A 20,125-nucleotide genomic window follows, 5' to 3' on the forward strand; every position below is an offset into this window, starting at 1 on the left:
AAGGCCCGGCTCTCATGGGAATCGGGAGCATGGTTGGCTTGATGTGCGTGTGACGTGTTTAGTGTTGAATTATGTCCGGGAAACCTGTCCATGAGACCCGTCCACAAAGCAGCAGCCCTGGCTTCTGACCTTGTGTGATCATCTCTGCGGACAAGCCATGCCCCTGGCTGTTATGTCCTGTGGAGTTCCCCAACACACTGCTCAGGACCACAGCTGGACAGCACCCGGCAAAGTCCGTCCCCACGGATGCCACACCCACACCCGTGCAGAGCGGCCACTGAGAGAAGGTGTGAGATGAGACCCGGTTGGAAGGGCGGCCCGGCCCGGGGCGGGGAGGGGGCGTCCTGAGAAGCCGTGTTCACCATCACCTCCGTAATCAGGGCTCCCACCTCCCTGCGCTCCGCCCCCTCCACACGTCTCCTACTTCAGCTGCTCGCCCTGACCTCTCTGGAGACTCTGGGCCTTGGCTCCTGCATCCATGCAGTGGCTCCCATGTCCCGTGGAGGGCCATGGCTCCCGTGTCCCATGCAGGGCCGTGGCTCCCGTGTCCCGTGCAGGGCCGTGGCTCCCGTATTCCGTGCAGGGCCGTGGCGCCCATGTTCTGTGCAGGGCTGTGGCTCCCATGTTCTGTGCAGGGCTGTGGCGCCTGTGTTCTATGCAGGGTTGTGGCTCCCGTGTCCCATGCAGGGCCGTGGCTCCCGTGTTCCGTGCAGGGCTGTGGCACCTGTGTTCCATGCAGGGCCGTGGCTCCCGTATTCTGTGCAGGGCTGTGGCTCCTGTGTCCCATGCAGGGCTGTGGCTCCCGTGTTCCGTGCAGGGCTGTGGCTCCCGTGTTCCGTGCAGGGCTGTGGCTCCCGTGTCCCATGCAGGGCTGTGGCTCCCGTGTTCCATGCAGGGCTGTGGCTCCCGTGTTCCGTGCAGGCTGTGGCTCCCGTGTTCCGTGCAGGGCCGTGGCACCCGTGTCTCGCACAGGGCCGTGTGCAGATTCTTTGGACGAGCATCCTGTCTGTGGGAGCGTGTCCCTTGAGCTCTCAGGAACAGCCATGAGGAGGGCCATGTGCTCACACCCATCACTCCTGGCACCGCCTGTGCATCTGCCCCCCCATGTGGTCTTTCCTGGCACCCAGTTGTGGCACTGGAGACATACACTCACTCCTTCCTGCTGGATTAGTCACCAGGGTCCATCGGCCAGCCCAGGAGAACCACACATCCATGGCACACTTGCCAGCCGTGCAGATGGGCAAGAAGGAAGGGCTGGTGCCACCCGGCACCATGAGGCTCTGGTCAACAGCTCCTCTCCCCCACCGTGCTCGACTGCTGTTTGGACACAGGTTGGCTTCTCATTCCACGTTAGCTTTGCCCAAATCATTCAGTTTGGGTCCTTGGCCCATTCGTCTTGATCCCTGGAGATCATCAGGCCCAGTTCCTATGGGCTCAGGAACTAGGGGGGAGTCTGGGGTTGCCAGCTTGCACCCCTGAGGTCTACGTGGAGATTCAGGGCCAGGGTAAATACCAAGTCTACACACTGCGGCAAAGGACTAAGGTTCAGCTTGGCCTGAGCAGCATCCTCTTGATGGATCCTTGCCACAGATCCGGGGAGGTGAGTGGGTTTCCCTGTGGCAACAGGGTCTGCTCGGGCCAGGAGCTCATGCTCACTGCCACTGTGGGCCCTGTGGTAACTTCGGAAGTCTTTTCTGGCCTGTACACTGAGAACACAGACCCCCGGGTCTTCTGAACAGTCTCTTCTTTGCCTGTCTGGGACACAGCCCAGGACTGTGTTGGGGAGGTCGGTTGTGAGAACATTGTCCGCATGCTGTCAGTCACCAGCGGTAATATACGGATCCGCGATCAAAGGTCTGGGCTTTCTGTCAGCCTGGGTGTTATCTGTCCTCTCGGAGGCATTGTCCTGCGTGTTGCAAAACTCACTTGAGTTTGAAAACAAGCCACATCCATTCTCGCAGGACAGGGCTAACCCTTAAGACAAGACGTCTGTGTCTCTGTCATGAGGGGACGTGTCCGCGAGGCGCTGATTCAATAGGAAAATTCCTCCCGCCTGTGACCCGCACAGACCCCCGTCCCTCCCTCCTGTGACCCGCACAGACCCCCGTCCCTCCCTCCTGTGACCCGCACAGACCCCCGTCCCTCCCGCCTGTGACCCGCACAGAGCCCCCGTCCCTCCCTCCTGTGAATCGCACAGACCCCCGTCCCTCCCTCCTGTGACCCGCACAGAGCCCCTGTCCCTCCCAGCGAAGCGACTCCTCCGTTCCACTCTGATAGTCCATCGAAAACATCTCTCCTCCAACTGGGGTGCGGGGTCCATCCGGGTACCACTGGGGTCGTGCAGGGTTTGAAGTTCTCTACAAGCTCTGACCCTGTCTTGCCCACAGTAAAGTGATGTAAGTGTTGCTGTCCTTGGACCCCTGGCAGAAGGAGCAATGTGCATGGCCAGGCAGGGCAGCGGGCACACAGCCAGGCAGGGCAGCGGGCACACAGCCAGGCAGGGCAGTGGGTACACGGCTGGGCAGGGCAGCGGGCACACGGCCGGGCAGGGCAGTGGGCACACAGCCTGGCAGGGCAGCGGGCACACGGCTGGGCAGGGCAGCGGGCACACGGCCAGGCAGGGCAGTGGGCACACGGCTGGGCAGGGCAGCGGGCACATGGCTGGGCAGGGCAGTGGGCACATGGCTGGGCAGGGCAGTGGGCACACGGCCGGGCAGGGCAGTGGGCACACGGCTGGGCAGGGCAGTGAGTGCAGCTGGGCAGGGCAGTGGGCACACGGCTGGGCAGGGCAGTGGGCACATGGCTGGGCAGGGCAGTGGGCACACAGCTGGGCAGGGCAGTGGGCACACGGCTGGGCAGGGCAGTGGGCACACGGCTGGGCAGGGCAGTGGGCACACAGCTGGGCAGGGCAGTGGGCACACGGCCGGGCAGGGCAGTGAGTGCAGCCGGGCAGGGCAGCGGGCATGGCCTGGACCTCCAGAGCTCTTGCTCTGAGCTGAGCTGTGCAGGAGGCTGCTGGGAGGGGCTTCTTCCACAAGCAATAAATATTCTGCTGGCGCCTTGATTCATATGCTAAGGAGCATGGAATTAGGCTTTAATTGGTCTATGAGGAAAGTGGCCACAGCTGCTTCAGCCCCGCAGGTGGGATGCAGCCTGAATTGTGTTTAAAAATAAGCCCGAGGGGAGCTTCAGGCAGCAGCTGGGAAGCGGGGAGGGGGGAGGTGGGGGGAGGCTGGGGAGGTTGGGGGGAAGGCTGGAGGGGGGGGAGGCTGACCTGGGTGCTCCGGCCTCAGAGGTGCGGCCTGCAGCCCCGGGCTGGGCCCAGGCCTCACCGTCAACCTGTGGCCCAGGAGCCCCGCACTTTCCACTGGTGCCGGCCTGGCCCTTTTGTGGTGAGGCACGTGGAGCCAGAGTCCGGCGGCAGCAGGCAGTGCCCACGGCTGCTCCATAGTGGATTCCTGCAAGAAAGCCAGTGGGATGGGCTGCTGACAGAGCCAGGAGGTGGCCCAGCCTAGAGGTCAGTGTGTGCACACGTGTGGCGGTGACACTCCTGGAGGCCAGTGTGTGTGCACACGTGCGGTGACCATGCACTTCTAGCGGCAGTGGGCGTGGGGGGGAATGCCACTCCTGGAAGTCAGCATGTGGGCACAGTGTGTGGGTGCCGAGCCTGGCGGGCTCTGTGGTGGTGGGCTGTAGGGCTCTGTGCGTCCGGCACACCATGATGAAGATCAGGACACGATTAGAGCGCAGATCAGCCTCACGCACCCTTGGGCTGCAGCAGGGCCACCTTGCAGTCTGATGCCCTGGGCTTGGTCTGCAGCCATTCTGGGCGGCGCTGGTCTCCTGTGACAGGCTGTGGCCGTCCGCCTTTGTGTTTCTGCCTTAGTGAGCAAGCCGCTCTTTGTCCTTGCTGCCGCGGTTACGCCAGCCGGTGCATGCCGGGAGCAGTGCATGCCGGGAGCGGTGTGGAGCTGTAAGCCCCCAGCCCGGGGGGATGGGCACAGACACACCACGAGACTTGGCAGCCAGGCTCCGGGCAGGGTCAGGAGCAGGACAGAGACCGGGAAACGCTCCCGGCCTTTCGTTCTGCGCCGCCTGGCCTCCCTGCCACAGGAGGAGCTGCGGGAGATGAGGGGGCCTTGGTGGAGGACCGCAGGCCAGTGGCCTCGCTCACGTGGACAGTTATCGGAGGCGGCCCATGGCAGGAGGAAAGGTTCCTTGCGAAGCAGCCGCTCCACTCCAGAAAGCTGGCATCAAGGGATGTAGAGGCTGGGAGGGTTCTTTGTTGTCCCCTTGTTACCGTAACCCACCATGTGCACCCGAGGTCCTCAGCTCTGTGCCAGTCTAAAGGTCTTGCTGGGCAGCAGACCTCTGCACCGCTCCAGCCTGAACTGCTGCGGTGCTGTCAGGGCCTGTTCCCCAGGCTGTGTGCGGCTGGCTCTGAAGCAGCAGTGACAAATGTTCCCACAGGCCGAGACTGCAAAAGAAGGGGGGGTGCGTGTGCCAGCGTGTGTGCCGGGAGGGTCCGTCTGGTGCCAGCGTGTGCGGGGCTCACCTAGACAAAGCCCTGGGCCGGGAAAGCCTGCCTTCTTGGTGAGGGAGACAGTCCTGCAGCCCCCCTCTTCCACAGCAGGGAGGGGAAGGGGGCCGCGGGGCTGCCCCACCAGCCTCAGGAGAGCCGCAGCTCTGGGGGCTCCCAGATCGCAGGACTGGGTGCCTTGTAACCCCAGCCCCCATTTAGGGAATCTCTGAGGGGCACAGGGAGCCCCAGTTTCTTTCACTGAAGACCACAGTGAGGCCATGCGTGAGAACCTTGCTCTAGGCAAATGTCATGCGTGGAATCGCTCCCTGCCGCCCAGGCCGCCGCTCAGCAATTAGCTGTGCGACATGCTCAGACTTCACCACCTTTCAGGAAAGTGCAGCCACTGGCCGTGCCGTGTGAGATACATCCTTTCCCTAGACGCGTTAAAATATGACCGGGAGCATCTAAGAACCCAGGCAACGTTTGGATAGAGCCAAATAATACGTGCGTGCGTCCACATTCAGGTGTGTCTGGGAAGCAGAGTTAACACCCGAGGACGCTCCAGGGTCAGCCCGGGGCAGCCTGGGGCCGTGCTGAGCCACCAGCAGAGGACGTCGACGGTGATACTGACGGTGAACGTCCTCCAAAAAGAGGCAGCCATGACACCGTGAAGCAGGACCGTCTGATGCTAGCACTCCGAGAAATTGTGAGTGTGTGTGTGTGCGCCCCATAAACACTCACACTTATTTAATCCCCTCCTGCCTGTCGGCGACGATGTCAGCTGAGGCCCGGAGAAGTCCATGACTTGCCGAAGATGGCACAGCGGATTTGGAGCTGGAACCCCAGACGTCTTCCACTGAGTCCAATGCTCCGGTCACAGAGAAAAGCGCACGTCTGCGGAGGGTCGGAGGGCGGCAGCCAGGGGACCCCTGGGGCTGTGTCCCGGCGGGCCAGGGGGACTCCTGGGGCCGTGTCCCGGCAGGTGGCCAGGGGACCCCTGGAGCCGTGTCAAAGCAGGCGGGGAGACCCCTGGGGCCGTGTCCCGGCGGGCCAGGGAGACCCCTGGGGCCGTGTCCCGGTGGACAGGGAGAGAAGGAAGCGTGGGGCAGGCTCTGTGTCCAGTCCTGGACACCAGGCTGTGCGGTGTGGCATGGTCCTGTCCCATGTGAGTTCATCACCCCACCACCCACCCTCACATGCCTCTCCTGCTCCCCCCACGTCTCTGCCCCGTCAGCCTGTGCTGAGACTGGACACTGTGCCCCAAGGAGACTCCAGCCCCGAGCTGCTCTGGCGGGTGCTCCCTCAAGAGCCTGCGTGGGGGCTCAGGGTGGAGGTGCTTACGAACCACACCCCTAGGGTCTGAAGATGCCAAGGGAGCTATGAACACCCAGTCCTGGGCTTCTCAAGGGTTGTGGGGCGGGGATGTGGTGCTCGTGGACAGAAGTTGGACAGGGGAGAGGGTGCTGAGTGGGGGCCGCGAGGCCACGGGGGGCGCAGGGGGCACAGGGACAGGGAGAGGGTGCTGAGCGGGGGCCGTGAGGCCACGGGGGGCGCAGGGGGCACAGGGACAGGGAGAGGGTGCTGAGCGGGGGCCACGGGGGCCACGGGGGCCACGGGGGGCTCAGGGGACACAGACAGTGGTCTCCCCGCCCGAGAAGTTGACGGAACACAGTGGAGCCTGCAGGGGGCGCTGCTGTGGGCAGAGCATGTGACACTCCCCCCGTCCCCCCCCCCCACCTCCCCGCCCCCCTCCACTCCTGGGGCTCATTTTCCAGAAGTGGCCTGTGTTCAAGAAAGGAGTCTAAGGTGGTGTGTGAGCATGAGGACCTGGAAGTGGGGGTGGAGGAGGCGGCAGCCAGGCAGAGGGACAATAGCACACAGCGTTCTGGAATGGGGTCTGCTAGAGACAGGTGAGAGTTGTTTGGAAATTTTGGGGTAAACATGATGGAGGAGAACATCAGACACCATAACTTTTGGTGAAAACCCAGAGACAAGACAGGGTCTCGGCAGTCCACACGCAAGCTAGCCCTGTGAGCAGGTCCTGGGTGGGATCCACTTCATTCCATTCCATCCTGTCCCACCCCATGGGCCCCAGCCCCCCCCCACCCACCCCCCACCACCGCACCCCATTCCCAGGAGGTCCTGAGCTCTGGACAGGCCTCTGGTGCATCTGGCTGCGCTGTGTTCCTGGTGTCAGGAAGCAGCTCTGGCTGGCATCCAGGCCAGGGCAGAAGAACACAGCCCTGGGTCTGGTCCGCCAGCCTCTTCCCACATGGCCGTGGGTCTCTCTTCTGAAGCATCTGTGTTCTTATCCGGGATCCAACTTGCCCCCGGCATGTCAAGTAAAGTGAAGTAGGTCTGTCCCAGGCTCTGGCAGATTTCCAAGGCCAGACAATGACCCCTTTCATGGAGGAGCCTTGAAACTGGGCTCTGATTACCCACGGTCCTGATACTAGGAAGTTTATGTTTAGATCAGGAAGAGACGGTGGCGGAGGGGAGACGGGTGGAGCCATGCTGGCCCTGGTCAACCACTGACTCTCAGGGAGAAAAAGATGTGCGTCTGGAGGAGCGCAGTCATGCCCAAGTCTTCCCGGCAGAAAGGTGAGGTGAGTTTACGAGAGGAACAGCACGCTGTCCTCGCGAACAGCACGCTGTCCTCGCGCGGGCCCTGTGTGGACGGGGAGTGTGTGGCCCGACGCCACGTCCTGCATAGGCCTCGGCTCGCCTGGTGGGTCTCCATGCTCCTGTCCACGTCACGTTGGTGACCCCCACCCTTCCTCCCACCTCAGTGCCACCTCTTTGGTACTTGTACAGCTGTGGGGCCAGGACGGAGTTCCATCCTGCCTGCGCTCAGCTCGGCCACCATCAGCAAAGAGTTAACCATTCACCCTTGAGAGCTGGCAGGCAGGGGCGTGGCAGCGGCGGGCGCGGCTCAGCCAACAGCCTGTGGATCTCTAGAGGCCTGTAAGAAAAGAGTCAGGACTCTGTGATACAAACTTGCCAACTGTCCTGGGGTGGTTCAGCCCAGGCCTCGCTCAGGTACGGCAAGGGACAGGTAGGCAAACGTCCAGTCCTGGAATCGCCCCGGCGGCTTCCAAAACTGTTGGATGGACTTGGAAAAATCAGACAAAGATGCTCCTGTCTCCCTAGCCAAACTCTTCACAATTGGTTCATAGGGATTCTGGAAGTTCACAAAGGGATGAGCCTGCCCCCCCAGCCCCCCCGGCCCACACCCCCCCGTTACCCCCGGCCCGCCCCCCCCCGCTCCCCCCGGCCTGCTCCCCTCCCCCCCCTCCCCCGGGCCTGCCCCCCCGCCCCCCCGGCCTGCCCCCCCCGGCCCACCCCCCCCCGCCCCTCAGCCGCCCCGGGCAGTACCCCTCTCAGAACCAACGTCTGCCATTTGCTTCCATCCTTCCGTGCTGAAAAGAAGTCCACAGCACCCACAGAAGAGGAGGAACTTAAACACTTCCTCTTGCACACTCACCACTTCATCTGGCTCGTCTGCTGCTCCCCTTCTGCGACGCAGCCAGCCCACGTGAAGTTATTTTGAGCCTCTGACTTCTTCCTTGCAAACACCTTGTCCCGCCCTTCCCCACCTCCCTCCCAGCCAGTTACAACCAGAAAGTCTTGGGGCGCCTCGCTACGCTGCCAGAATTCGTTTTCAGATGTCGTCCATCTGGAACGTACAGGTGTTTGCCAGATTGCTTTCTATTCGTGGTAGAGGTGGCGAAGTCTGCGAGAATTATTTAATATAGTTACAGATCCTTATGTAATGATACGTAGAGAATGCTATGTAACATAGCATCACAGTAAGTGTTATGTATCAGTATACCTGCACAGCCTGGAGGCCACATGGCTGTGCCACCCCGGAAATCTACCCCTCGGGAACAAGGACAGAGCTGGCCCCGTGAGGGCCCGGAGCTGTTTGCAGAGGAGCCTGGAGCAGGAAGAGGGTGGGCTCGGGAGTTCATCCCCACCCTGTGTGCACACACAAGTACATGTGTGCACACACATCGACAACAAGCACACATCCACACACTTCCCCTCCCTCATCTCCAAGCCTCGTCCAGCCGTTCCCTCCACGGGGCCGGGTGGGGGGTGTCTTCCCGGTGGAAGGCCAGGAGAGGTACCGGACGCTCCCTGCACCAGCAGCACGCGTTTCCCCCGGGCTCTCCCGCTGCGCAGGCCCACAGCCTCTCCTGAGAAGTCTGCAGAACACCGGCTCCCAGGAGGAACTCACACATGGGCGGGTTGCTTGACTGAGAGGCTGACCGTCACAGAAGAGGTCCTGCGCTCTGTGCACGGCATGGTGTAAAAGCAGTGAGCGCGCTTCCTCCCCTTCTTCCCTCTCTCCTGCTTCCTTCTTCCCTCCCTCTCTTCCTTCCCTCCCTCTCTTCCTTGCCTCTTGCTTTTCAGTTTTCCTCCAGCCTCACGGGAGCCGCCTGAGTGGAGCCAGTTCCACTGCGTTGGTGCTGGTGAACGTTGGATAAGCCACACGTCCACGTTGCAATCTCCCGTTCCAGCAGTGCAGTTGATAGACTGCAGAAGAGCAAGCGCAGTTGATAGATGCGGAAGAGCAAGTGCAAGCATCTCTTAAAATGTGCGAGCAGCTTGACTCAGAACGTATGGAAGGAGCTTTATCCAAGGAGCTATCTTAACACCTGGAAACACAGAAACCTGGTGAACCTGCAATTCAGAAGTAGCATGGCCCAACCACCCTGACAACAGCCGTCTTTCCTTAAGTGCTTTTACATGTCAAATACATGTTAATTTGCTTTAAATCCAGGATCTCATTTAGTCCCAGCAGATAAGGAAAGTGCTACAGAGAAGCTGGAGAGAACACAAAAGTCACACAGCCACTGCAGGCACACGGATAGCAACAAAGTCTCCTTGTTTTAGAACCTGAACTCTATACTCTGGAGGTCTTCATTAAACGCATAAAGCAAATTTGCTTAAAGTCACTCAAATTCAAAGTCAACATCACCTTGAAACATGAAACTGGAGGTTTGCAAACAGATTTACCTCCCCTCCCCCACGGATAGCAGGATTATGTGTTCACTGCAGTTCTAAAGGAGAAACATTAGTGAGGATTTTTTGCTACAGTTTTCTGCTCAGCGTTTTACGCGGCTCCCGTCTTCCCTTGGCTTTGGGAAGCAGGGCCACAGCAGGAATGGTGGTGAGGGTGAGGCTCTGTGTTCCAAAGGTCGGGCAGGTCTCGGCCTGCGTGGCTCCACCTCCCACCCGGTGTCTGCGTGGGTCACCGCGCCTCCTCACCCCATCCAGATCTGAGATCTGTGGCGTAGTTTGCCAGCAGCGTGCATGGGTTCGGACATTCAACTCCAGCGAGCAACACGGCCATCGACACCCATGGTGGCTGAGCTGCAGCCAGCCTCCACCCTCCCTGCGCTGTCGACTCTGTGCAGTGGGTGGGGGGCGGGGCTGGGGGGAGGTTCACCTGTTCTGCTGCTGGCCGGTCCCACGAGGACCCCGACACCAGGCTCTGGCTCTCAGAGCCTCTGCATGGCTGAGCCCAGCCCCCCCCCCCCCCGCTCTCCGAGCCTCTGCCTGGCTGAGCCCAGCCCCCCCCCCCCCCCCCCCCCGCTCTCCGAGCCTCTGCCTGGCTGAGCCCAGCCCCCCCCCCCCCCCGCTCTCCGAGCCTCTGCCTGGCTGAGCCCAGCCCCCCCCCCCCCGCTCTCCGAGCCTCTGCCTGGCTGAGCCCAGCCCCCCCCCCCCCGCTCTCCGAGCCTCTGCCTGGCTGAGCCCAGCCCCCCCCCACTCTCAGAGCCTCCCTTGGGGTCCCCGTCGATCGGAGGCACCGTGGTGGTTCCAGGTTTTCATCGTGCACTGGGCTCACGTGAGGCTGCACACGGGATCGCGTCCCTTCTGCCACTCTGCTCCACGGACCCGGGGTCCTGGCCCAGCCCTGACCACCATCATTCCACAGCAGGCCGCTTCTCCGGGAAAGGACACGTGGGCCGCTCCTCTGTCCTGAGAGCTGTGTGCGCGCGTGCCCACACGTGTGCACCGTTGAGAAGGGAGGTAAACCACAGGACTCCCTCTGCTCCTTCCAGAGGCGTCCACAAACACACATGATTATTTGGGAAGGCGCTGCACCCTCTTTGTTTAGTGCTCAGAAACTCTGAGTCATGGTAGTTGCCACAGGACCTCGGCAAAGCCCAAAGCCCCCCTCCCTTCCCGTCCCTTTCCACCTGCTCCAGCTACAGATTGGGTGCAAAGGTCACAGTAGAGCGGTGGCTGAGAGCCAGGCCGCATTCCCACGGGCCGGCGCTCCCAAGAGGCCAGGACGCTTAGACTCCAGCATTGGGAGGAACCAGCGCCCGGGTCCAGCAGAGCCCAGGCCTGGCTGATACTATTTCTGCAGTTATGGAAACCTGGTAATGTTACCACAGCCACAAAGCCACGGGAGCCACACTGTCCACAGAGACCCACAGCCACAAAGCCACGGGAGCCACACTGTCCACAGAGACCCACGGCCACAAAGCCACGGGAGCCACACTGTCCACAGAGACCCACAGCCACAAAGCCACGGGAGCCACACTGTCCACAGAGACCCACAGCTGTGAGTCCAAGGGAGCCACACTGTCCACAGAGACCCACAGCCATGAGGTTGAGTGGGGTGTCAGACTTGAAGGCTTCGGAGCTGGTTTCCAAGTAGACTGGCCTCTTGCAGGTGACTAGAGTACACTGCGCATGTGCATGTGTGTGTGTACGCGTGCACCCACGGAGCCCAGGGAACTGTCATTCAGTGATGTGGGAGTGAGACCCACCATGCTGGCACAAGGAACAAGTCCAATTTTAGACTGTCCGATATCAGCACAAGATCAACTCTATTGCTTTGCACTCAGTCTCTGCCACAGAGGGTGGTCCTGCCTGTGGCGGGTGCGTTGGGATGTGGTGGGCGGTCCCGCCTGTGGTGGTTGGGGTGTGGCAGGCAGTCTGACTGTGGTTGTTGGGGAGTGGCAGGCAGTCTGGTGTGTGGTGGTTGGGATGTGGCAGGTGGTCCCATGTGTGGTGGTTGGGATGTGGCGGGCGGCCCCGCGTGTGGTGGTTGGGGTGTGGCAGGTGGTCCCGTGTGTGGTGGTTGGGATGTGGTGGGTGGTCTGTTGTGTGGTGGTTGGGATGTGGCAGGTGGTCCCATGTGTGGTGGTTGGGATGTGGCGGGTGGTCCCGTGTGTGGTGGTTGAGGTGTGGCGGGCGGCCCCGTGTGTGGTGGTTGGGGTGTGGCAGGTGGTCCCGTGTGTGGTGGTTGGGATGTGGTGGGCAGTCCCGCCTGTGGTGGTTGGGGTGTGGCGGGCAGTCCCGTGTGTGGTGGTTGGGGTGTGGCAGGTGGTCCCGCGTGTGGTGGTTGGGGTGTGGCAGGTGGTCTGGTGTGTGGTGGTTGGGGTGTGGCGGGCAGTCTGACTGTGGTGGTTGGGGTGTGGCGGGCAGTCCCGTGTGTGGTGGTTGGGGTGTGGCAGGTGGTCCCGTGTGTGGTGGTTGGGGTGTGGCGGGCAGTCTGGTGTGTGGTGGTTGGGGTGTGGCGGGCAGTCTGGTGTGTGGTGGTTGGGGTGTGGCAGGTGATCCCGTGTGTGGTGGTTGGGATGTGGCAGGTGGTCCCGTGTGTGGTGGTTGGGATGTGGCAGGTGGTCCTGTGTGTGGTGGTTGGGATGTGGCGGGCAGTCCCGTGTGTGGTGGTTGGGGTGTGGCAGGTGATCCCGTATGTGGTGGTTGGGATGTGGCAGGTGGTCTGGTGTGTGGTGGTTGGGATGTGGCAGGTGGTCTGGTGTGTGGTGGTTGGGGTGTGGCGGGCGGCCCCGCGTGTGGTGGTTGGGGTGTGGCAGGTGGTCTGGTGTGTGGTGGTTGGGATGTGGTGGGCGGTCCTGTGTGTGGTGGTTGGGATGTGGCGGGCAGTCTGGTGTGTGGTGGTTGGAATGTGGCGGGTGGCCCCGTGTGTGGTGGTTGGGGTGTGGCAGGTGATCCCGTGTGTGGTGGTTGGGATGTGGCGGGCAGTCTGGTGTGTGGTGGTTGGGATGTGGCAGGTGGTCCTGTGTGTGGTGGTTGGGATGTGGCGGGTGGTCTGGTGTGTGGTGGTTGGGATGTGGCAGGTGGTCTGGTGTGTGGTGGTTGGGATGTGGCAGGTGGTCCTGTGCGTGGTGGTTGGGATGTGGCAGGTGGTCCTGTGTGTGGTGGTTGGGGTGTGGCGGGTGGTCTGGTGTGTGGTGGTTGGGATGTGGCGGGCGGTCTGGTGTGTGGTGGTTGGGGTGTGGCGGGTGGTCTGGTGTGTGGTGGTTGGGGTGTGGCAGGTGGTCTGGTGTGTGGTGGTTGGGGTGTGGCGGGTGGTCTGGTGTGTGGTGGTTGGGGTGTGGCGGGTGGTCTGGTGTGTGGTGGTTGGGGTGTGGCAGGCGGTCCTGTGTGTGGTGGTTGGGATGTGGCAGGTGGTCCCGTGTGTGGTGGTTGGGGTGTGGCAGGTGGTCCCGTGTGTGGTGGTTGGGGTGTGGTGGGCGGTCCTGTGTGTGGTGGTTGGGGTGTGGCAGGTGGTCCTGTGTGTGGTGGTTGGGGTGTGGCAGGTGGTCTGGTGTGTGATGGTTGGGGTGTGGCGGGCGGTCCCGTGTGTGGTGGTTGGGGTGTGGCAGGCGGTCTGGTGTGTGGTGGTTGGGGTGTGGCAGGTGGTCTGGTGTGTGGTGGTTGGGATGTGGCAGGTGGCCCCGCATGTGGTGGTTGGGATGTGGCAGGTGGTCCTGTGTGTGGTGGTTGGGGTGTGGCAGGTGGTCCTGTGTGTGGTGGTTGGGATGTGGCGGGTGGTCCCGTGTGTGGTGGTTGGGGTGTGGCAGGTGGTCCCGCGTGTGGTGGTTGGGGTGTGGCAGGTGGTCCCGCGTGTGGTGGTTGGGGTGTGGCGGGCGGTCCTGCGTGTGGTGGTTGGGATGTGGCGGGCGGTCCCACGTGTCCTGGGCACGCTTGCCAGGTCACTAGTGGAGAAGATTGCCCATCACGATGCTCATGCGGAGCAGCAGAGACCGCGGACGCTGTGGGGGGCCGCTGCCGGCTCTCTCCATTCTCGGCTTCAGACTTCTCATCACCAACTGGGACACACAGACAACAGAGCAGAGTCTGCGTGGGCCACACGCAGGTTAGAGAATGAGACCCTTTCGCACCACGCACCAGCGCCCAGCTCCTCAGACCACACGCCCCAAGAGCCCACACCACAGACGCCTGTGTACATCCTTTGCAGTTCTGAAGGGGGGGTGGAGTTCTTGGCCTTGCGGCTCGGCTGGGGTGAGGATGTGCTCAAGCCACACAGACAAGCAGGTGTGGCCGCCTCCGCCCGCTCCTGTGAGCCCCGGACCCCAGCAGCTCCTCTGCCCGCAGGAGGCTTTGGGTATCCGCGGCTCCCACTGCCAACACCACCAGCGCCCGTCCTGCTGCTGAGGCCAACCCCAGAGGGTCTCATTACCCACACGGCTGCGGCCCCAGCCCCAAACCCATCTGCAACACGTGCTCCACCTGCCTCGACACCTTTCGAGTTCAGCTAAATCGTCCTTGAGAGGAATACAGCCAGCCACAGGCCCTTGGCATCGGCCGTGGCAGCCTGCTCCCAGGTCCCTGCCTTTACAGACGCACCAGCAGGTGGCCGTGAGCAGCAGACGCCAGACTACAGCCACCAGACAAGGTGAGTCGCTGCTTCCTGCCCATACCTCAGGCTTGGCCTGAGAGCCCGAGGATACACCAGTGCCGTTTCGTTCTTCTCAGTATGGGGCACAGGGCAGCGGACGGAGGGAAGGAATCTTCCAGGAGCAGTGTGGGTGTGGAGCGATGTTGAAGCCGCCACACCTTCTCTGTCTTTCCACAGAAGGTGAGGATTCTAGCACAGCACCCGCCTGGCTCCTGGTGAGCCCCTCCACCGTCCCCACCGTCCCACCGTAGCAGCTCCTGGACATTCTCACTGTGTGGCAGGGCTGAGGGACTCCGCGAGGAGGTTTGCCCCGCCAAAGCCAACCCAACACCAGAGCCAGCCCCAGAGCAGCCCAAGTCCACGGCGTGACCTGTGGCCTGTGCAGGTGAGGATAGACGAGGAAGACCAAGGCATGGTAAATGCTGCCGGAGATTCAAACATCTCCAGCTAAGAGCAAATACAGATGTCCATCCTCCACCTCCCTTTAGAGTATAGGACCAACAGCATTTTAGGGGGAAATGAGACAAGTTAAAGTGAGGAAACAGGCTTGGTGAAGGCAACTCAGAAACATGCTCTCTCGAAGCCTAGCTGCACTCTGCTTCAGAGAATGACAACAGGACATGTCCCTTCCTGAGAGAAATGCTCCCCAAAGTAACCAAAGGTGGGCCCGAAATGCCAACAACCAGAATGGTACCAAAAGCCAGAAATGCAGAAAGTGTGTTAACACCGAGAGTGACTGAAAGCAGAGATGAACTCCTATCTTCAAGTCAGACCTGCCATGACCAGATAAACACCCTGACGCCCTGACGCCAAAGAGCGGTGCAGCCCCTCAGAGCACCCGCATGCGGATAGAGTGTGCTGCGGTTTTGCCTTTGTCTGCTGCTTGCTAGTTTACTTAATAAAATCCCACCAAGTTCTCTTAACCACTGTGATTCGCCCAGAAATTCTTACTCTGTGATCACCGAAGTCAAGGGCCCTAAGGGAAGAGCTCACACTGGTTTTAAATTTACTTTCTTATTTCTTTTTTTCTTTTTCTTTTTTTTTTGGGGGGGGGGTCCGGTCGTGGGGCCTGAACTCTGGGCCTGGGTGCTGTCCCTCAGCTCTTCAGCTCAAGGCTAGCGCTCTACCACTTGAGCCACAGCGCCACTTCCGGCTTTTTTCTTTTTGCTTATGTGGTGCTGAGGAATCGAACCCAGGGCCTCAGGCATGCAAGGCAAGCGCTCTACCACTGAGCCAACTTCCCAGCTCCCTACTTTCTTATTTCTATAGAGGTGATATGCAGAGGGGTTGCGCTTAGGAGCCAGGTAACGAGGACATTTCCTGTGCACAGTGTCAGCTGCTGAGTTCCTACTTTAAAGGGAAACTCCACAAACCTTCACCAGCATCCAGTGACAAAGGGGTGGCACTATCTCACAGCCGTCATCGTGGAACGCACGCTCCATAAACACGCACATTGGGAAGACCACTGTCCACAGCGGGATCACCAGACACCTCATGCACTGGCCGCTCACAGATCCTTTTCATCATGCTCATTGTTTCTGTTCTTCCTCCTCCTCCTCCTCCTCCCCCTCCTCCTCCTCCTCCCTCTCCTCCTCCTCTTCCTCCTCCTCTTCCCATTCCTCCTCCCCTTCCTCCTCCTCTTCCCACTCCTCCTCCCCTTTCTCCTCCCCCTCCTCCTCCTCCTCCCCCTTTTCCCCTCTCCTCCCCCTCCTTCCCCCTTCTCCTCCTCCCCCTCCTCCTCCTCCCCCCCCTCCCTCCTCCCCCTCCTCCCCCTCCTCCTCCTGCTTCTTCCAGTCTGGATCTTAAACTCAGGGCCTGGGCACTGTCCTTGAGCTTCTTTTGTTCAAGGCTAGCACTCTACCATTTGAGCCACAGCGCCACTTCCAGCTTTTTCTGTGTATCTGATTCTGAGGAATAGAACCCAGGGCTTCATGCACACTAGGCAAGCACTCTACCACTGAGCCACCTTCCCAGCAGTATTTGTTAATTCTTGGTTTTAATCTGTTGTGATTTCTATTCCAGTACCCTCCTCCCCCACCCCCATTTCTGCCTCCTCACATGTCTGGGTGGTCCCTCCGGAGTTCACGCTGGAGGGAGCCATCGCCGTCTGCTCAGTTGGTGGAGGGGTCACTGCATCTGGTGGGGGGGCTGGGACTGGGGGTCCCAGGGGCGTGGCTGTGTCTGGTGGGGGGGGCTGGGACTGGGGGTCCCAGGGGCGTGGCTGCGTCTGGTGGGGGGGGCTGGGACTGGGGGTTCCGGGGGTGTGGCTGGGTGGAGTTCAGCACTGGAGGGAGCCATCACTGGTCAGTTGGTGGAGAGGTCACTGCGTCTGGTGGAGAGGGTGGGGACGGGGGGGGTGGGGGGGCGGGGGCGTGGCTGCGTCTGGTGGGGAGGGCTGGGACTGGGGATCCCGGGGGCGTGGCTGTGTCTGGTGGGGTGGGCTGGGACGGGGGTCCCGGGGGCGTGGCTGGGTGGAGTTCAGCACTGGAGGGAGCCATCACTGTCTGGTCAGTTGGTGGAGAGGTCACTGCGTCTGGTGGAGAGGGTGGGGACGGGGGGTGGGGGTGGGGCGGGGGCGTGGCTGCGTCTGGTGGGGAGGGCTGGGACTGGGGGTTCCGGGGGCGTGGCTGGGTCTGGTGGGGAGGGCTGGGACTGGGGGTCCCGGGGGCGTGGCTGTGTCTGGTGGGGTGGGCTGGGACGGGGGTCCCGGGGGCGTGGCTGGGTCTGGTGGGGTGGGCTGGGATGGGGGTCCCGGGGGTGTGGCTGTGTCTGGTGGGGGGGGCTGGGACTGGGGGTTCCGGGGGCGTGGCTGGGTCTGGTGGGGAGGGCTGGGACTGGGGGTCCCGGGGGCGTGGCTGTGTCTGGTGGGGTGGGCTGGGACGGGGGTCCCGGGGGCGTGGCTGGGTCTGGTGGGGTGGGCTGGGATGGGGGTCCCGGGGGTGTGGCTGTGTCTGGTGGGGGGGGCTGGGACTGGGGTCCCAGGGGCGTGGCTGGGTGACGTAGGGCAGCAGGAGGGACCGGAGGACCACCTTGGCCGCAGCCTGGCCAGTGAAGAATTTCAAGCAGAGAGAGAAGGAGAGAGGGGCGGTCGCTGCTTGGTGCCTGGAATTTTAGGGAGTGGCAGAGACATTCAGCAGGAATTTTAAGGCGTGTTAGTGGGAATTCTGTGGGCCAGAGTTTCTGTGTGTCTTGGCGGGAGGAGAGGGAGGGGGAGGCAGAAAAGACTAATAGGGATTCCGTTCTTTGTAAGCTCTGCGGCTTGCTTTGGCAGCTACCCTGGATTAGGAGGTGAGGGTGGAGGAAGAGGCCTGCCAGGGGGTGGGTGGTCCAAGCAGCCCGGGGCCACCAGGCCTGGCCTCTAGCCCCCCCACATGACCCCAGCTGTCACATGTACCATGTGATCACACGTGACACACCCTGTGTGACTATGTGTAGCATGCAGTGCCGTCATGGGAGACACGCGGTAATTAGACATGTGATGATGTCTAACATGCAGTCTGATTGTAATCTGAACAGTGTGGTCATGTGTAGTGTGCACCGTGTGGCCAAACACATGCATTGCGATCAAATGTAACACACATGGTGATCATGACACGTTCAATGTCATCATCTCTAACACATTGAATACAGTTGTAACCCAGGCAGTATGATCATATGCAATATGTACAGTGAAGCCAAACACGTTCAGTGTGACCAAATGTAATACATGTGATGTGATCACACATGACACAGTGTTGTCATGTCTAACATGCGCAGCATGATGGCATGTAATATGCAGTGTGATCTTGTGTGACATGTACAGCATGATCAAATGTAATACACTCAGTGTGATTGTGTGTAACATGTAGTGTGATCATGTGTGACACACAGTAGGTCATGTGTGCTGTGGTACACAATGGTTATAAGCATTTTATGCATCCAAGCTTAGGATATACCTCTCTCTACCAATGCAGGAGATGGCTACAGAACTATTCTAAATGATTTTTATTATGTTGATCTTTAAATGTTCAAACTTGTTACAGCAAACACATATTATTCTAGAAAGAAAGAAAGAAAGAAAGAAAGAAAGAAAGAAAGAAAGAAAGAAAGAAAGAAAGAAAGAAAGAAAGTGAAGCCAGGTGCTGGAGGCTCACGCCTGTCATCCTAGCTACTTGAGAGGCTGAGATCTGAGGATTGCAGGTCAAAGCCAGTCCGGGCAGGAAAGTCTGTGAGACTCTTATCTCCAATAAACCACCAGAAACCCAGAGGTGGTGCTGTGGCTCAAGTGGTAGAGGGACAACACCCAGGCCCAGAGTTTAAGCCCAAAGTGAAAAATCAAATAATGAAAGTCAGTAACAATGGTAAACAGACAGGAAAACGCCCAAAGGAACACAGCAGCGGGCTGGCCTGTCCCGAGAGACAGCCTGCCTGCTCCAGCTGGGGTGGAAAATGGCTCTGAAAGGACAGAGAGTCAGCGTGTGCGCTTCATGGGGTAGCGTGTGCGCTTCGTGGGGTAGCGTGTGCACTTCGTGGGTTAGTGTGTATGCCTCATGGGTTAGCGTGTGCACTTCATGGGTTAGCATGTGCGCTTCGTGGGTTAGTGTGTACGCTTCATGGGTTAGCGTGTGCGCTTCGTGGGTTAGTGTGTATGCTTTGTGGGTTAGCATGTCTGCTTCAGGGTTAGCACGTACACCTCATGTGCTATACTGTAAGCTTTATATGTTAGCATGTACACTTTGTGGATTAATATATATTATGTAGGTTAATAGTGTGCTTCATGGGTCAGCATGCAGCCTTTGTGGATTAACATGCATGCTTCATGGGTTGGTATGTACACTTCGTGGGTTAACATGCATGTTTCCTGGGTCGTTGTGCACACTTCGTGGGTTAACATGCATGTTTCCTGGGTTGGCGTGCAGGCTTAGTGGGTTAACATGCATGTTTCCTGGGTTGCTGTGCAGGCTTCATGGGTTATCATGCATGTTTCCTGGGTCACTGTGCACACTTTGTGGGTTAACATGCATGTTTCCTGGGTCAGCATGCAGGCTTCATGGGTTAACATGCATGTTTTCTGGCAGCGTGCAGGCTTCGTGGGTTAACATGCATGTTTCCTGGGTCGGCGTGCACACTTTGTGGGTTAACATGCATGTTTCCTGGGTCAGTATGCAGGCTTTGTGGGTTACATGCATGTTTCCTGGGTCAGCTTGCAGGTTTCATGGGTTAACATGCATGTTTCCTGGGTTGCCGTGCAGACCTCATGGGTTAATGTGCATGTTTCCTGGGTTGCCGTGCAGGTTTCATGGGTTAACATGCATGTTTCCTGGGTCTACGTGCAGGCTTCGTGGGTTAACATGCATGTTTCCTGGGTCGGCGTGCAGGCTTCGTGGGTTAACATGCATGTTTCCTGGGTTGCCATGCAGGCTTCGTGGGTTAACATGCATGTTTCCTGGGTTGGCATGCACACTTTGTGGGTTAACATGCATGTTTCCTGGGTCAGCATGCACACTTCATGGGTTAACATGCATGTTTCCTGGGTTGCCATGCAGGCTTCGTGGGTTAACATGCCTGTTTCCTGGGGCACTGTTTACGCTTCATGGGTTAACATGTATGTTTCCTGGGGTGCTGTTTACGCTTCATGGGTTAACATGCATGTTTCCTGGGTCAGCATGCACACTTCGTGGGTTAACATGCAAGTTTCCTGGGTTGTCGTGCACACCTCGTGGGTTAACATGCATGTTTCCTGGGTTGGTATGCACACTTTGTGGGTTAACATGCATGTTTCCTGGGTCAGCATGCACACTTCATGGGTTAACATGCATGTTTCCTGGGTCAGCATGCACACTTCATGGGTTAACATGCATGTTTCCTGGGTTGCCATGCAGGCTTCGTGGGTTAACATGCATGTTTCCTGGGTTGGCGTGCACACTTCGTGGGTTAACATGCATGTTTCCTGG

At 59.9% G+C, this 20,125-nt stretch overlaps 2 long non-coding RNA genes across 5 annotated transcripts; one reads left to right on the forward strand and one right to left on the reverse strand.

Moving 5' to 3' along the window:
- Positions 1–7,110: 7,110 nt before the first annotated feature.
- On the reverse strand, positions 7,111–10,061 carry LOC138819109 (uncharacterized). 4 transcript variants are annotated; one of them, XR_011369304.1, is made up of 5 exons: positions 9,797–10,061; positions 8,925–9,588; positions 8,355–8,817; positions 7,898–8,255; positions 7,111–7,484 (listed from the first exon to the last, which is right to left on the reverse strand). It is a non-coding gene; the product is annotated as an uncharacterized lncRNA (long non-coding RNA). The 4 variants fall into 4 exon arrangements; XR_011369305.1 differs by having other exon boundaries at positions 8,355–8,459; positions 8,763–8,817; positions 8,925–10,061; XR_011369303.1 differs by having other exon boundaries at positions 8,355–8,459; positions 8,653–8,817; positions 8,925–10,061.
- A 3,425-nt stretch (positions 10,062–13,486) lies between these two features.
- LOC138819117 (uncharacterized) lies at positions 13,487–15,092 on the forward strand. Its single transcript, XR_011369320.1, has 3 exons — positions 13,487–13,649; positions 13,889–14,189; positions 14,370–15,092. It is a non-coding gene; the product is annotated as an uncharacterized lncRNA (long non-coding RNA).
- The last annotated feature ends 5,033 nt before the right edge of the window (positions 15,093–20,125 follow it).

This window comes from Dipodomys merriami, unplaced genomic scaffold (assembly GCF_024711535.1).
Source record: "Dipodomys merriami isolate MVZ:Mamm:240054 unplaced genomic scaffold, mDipMer1.0.p SCAF_8, whole genome shotgun sequence".
In the NCBI taxonomy this organism is placed as follows: Eukaryota; Metazoa; Chordata; class Mammalia; order Rodentia; family Heteromyidae; genus Dipodomys; species Dipodomys merriami.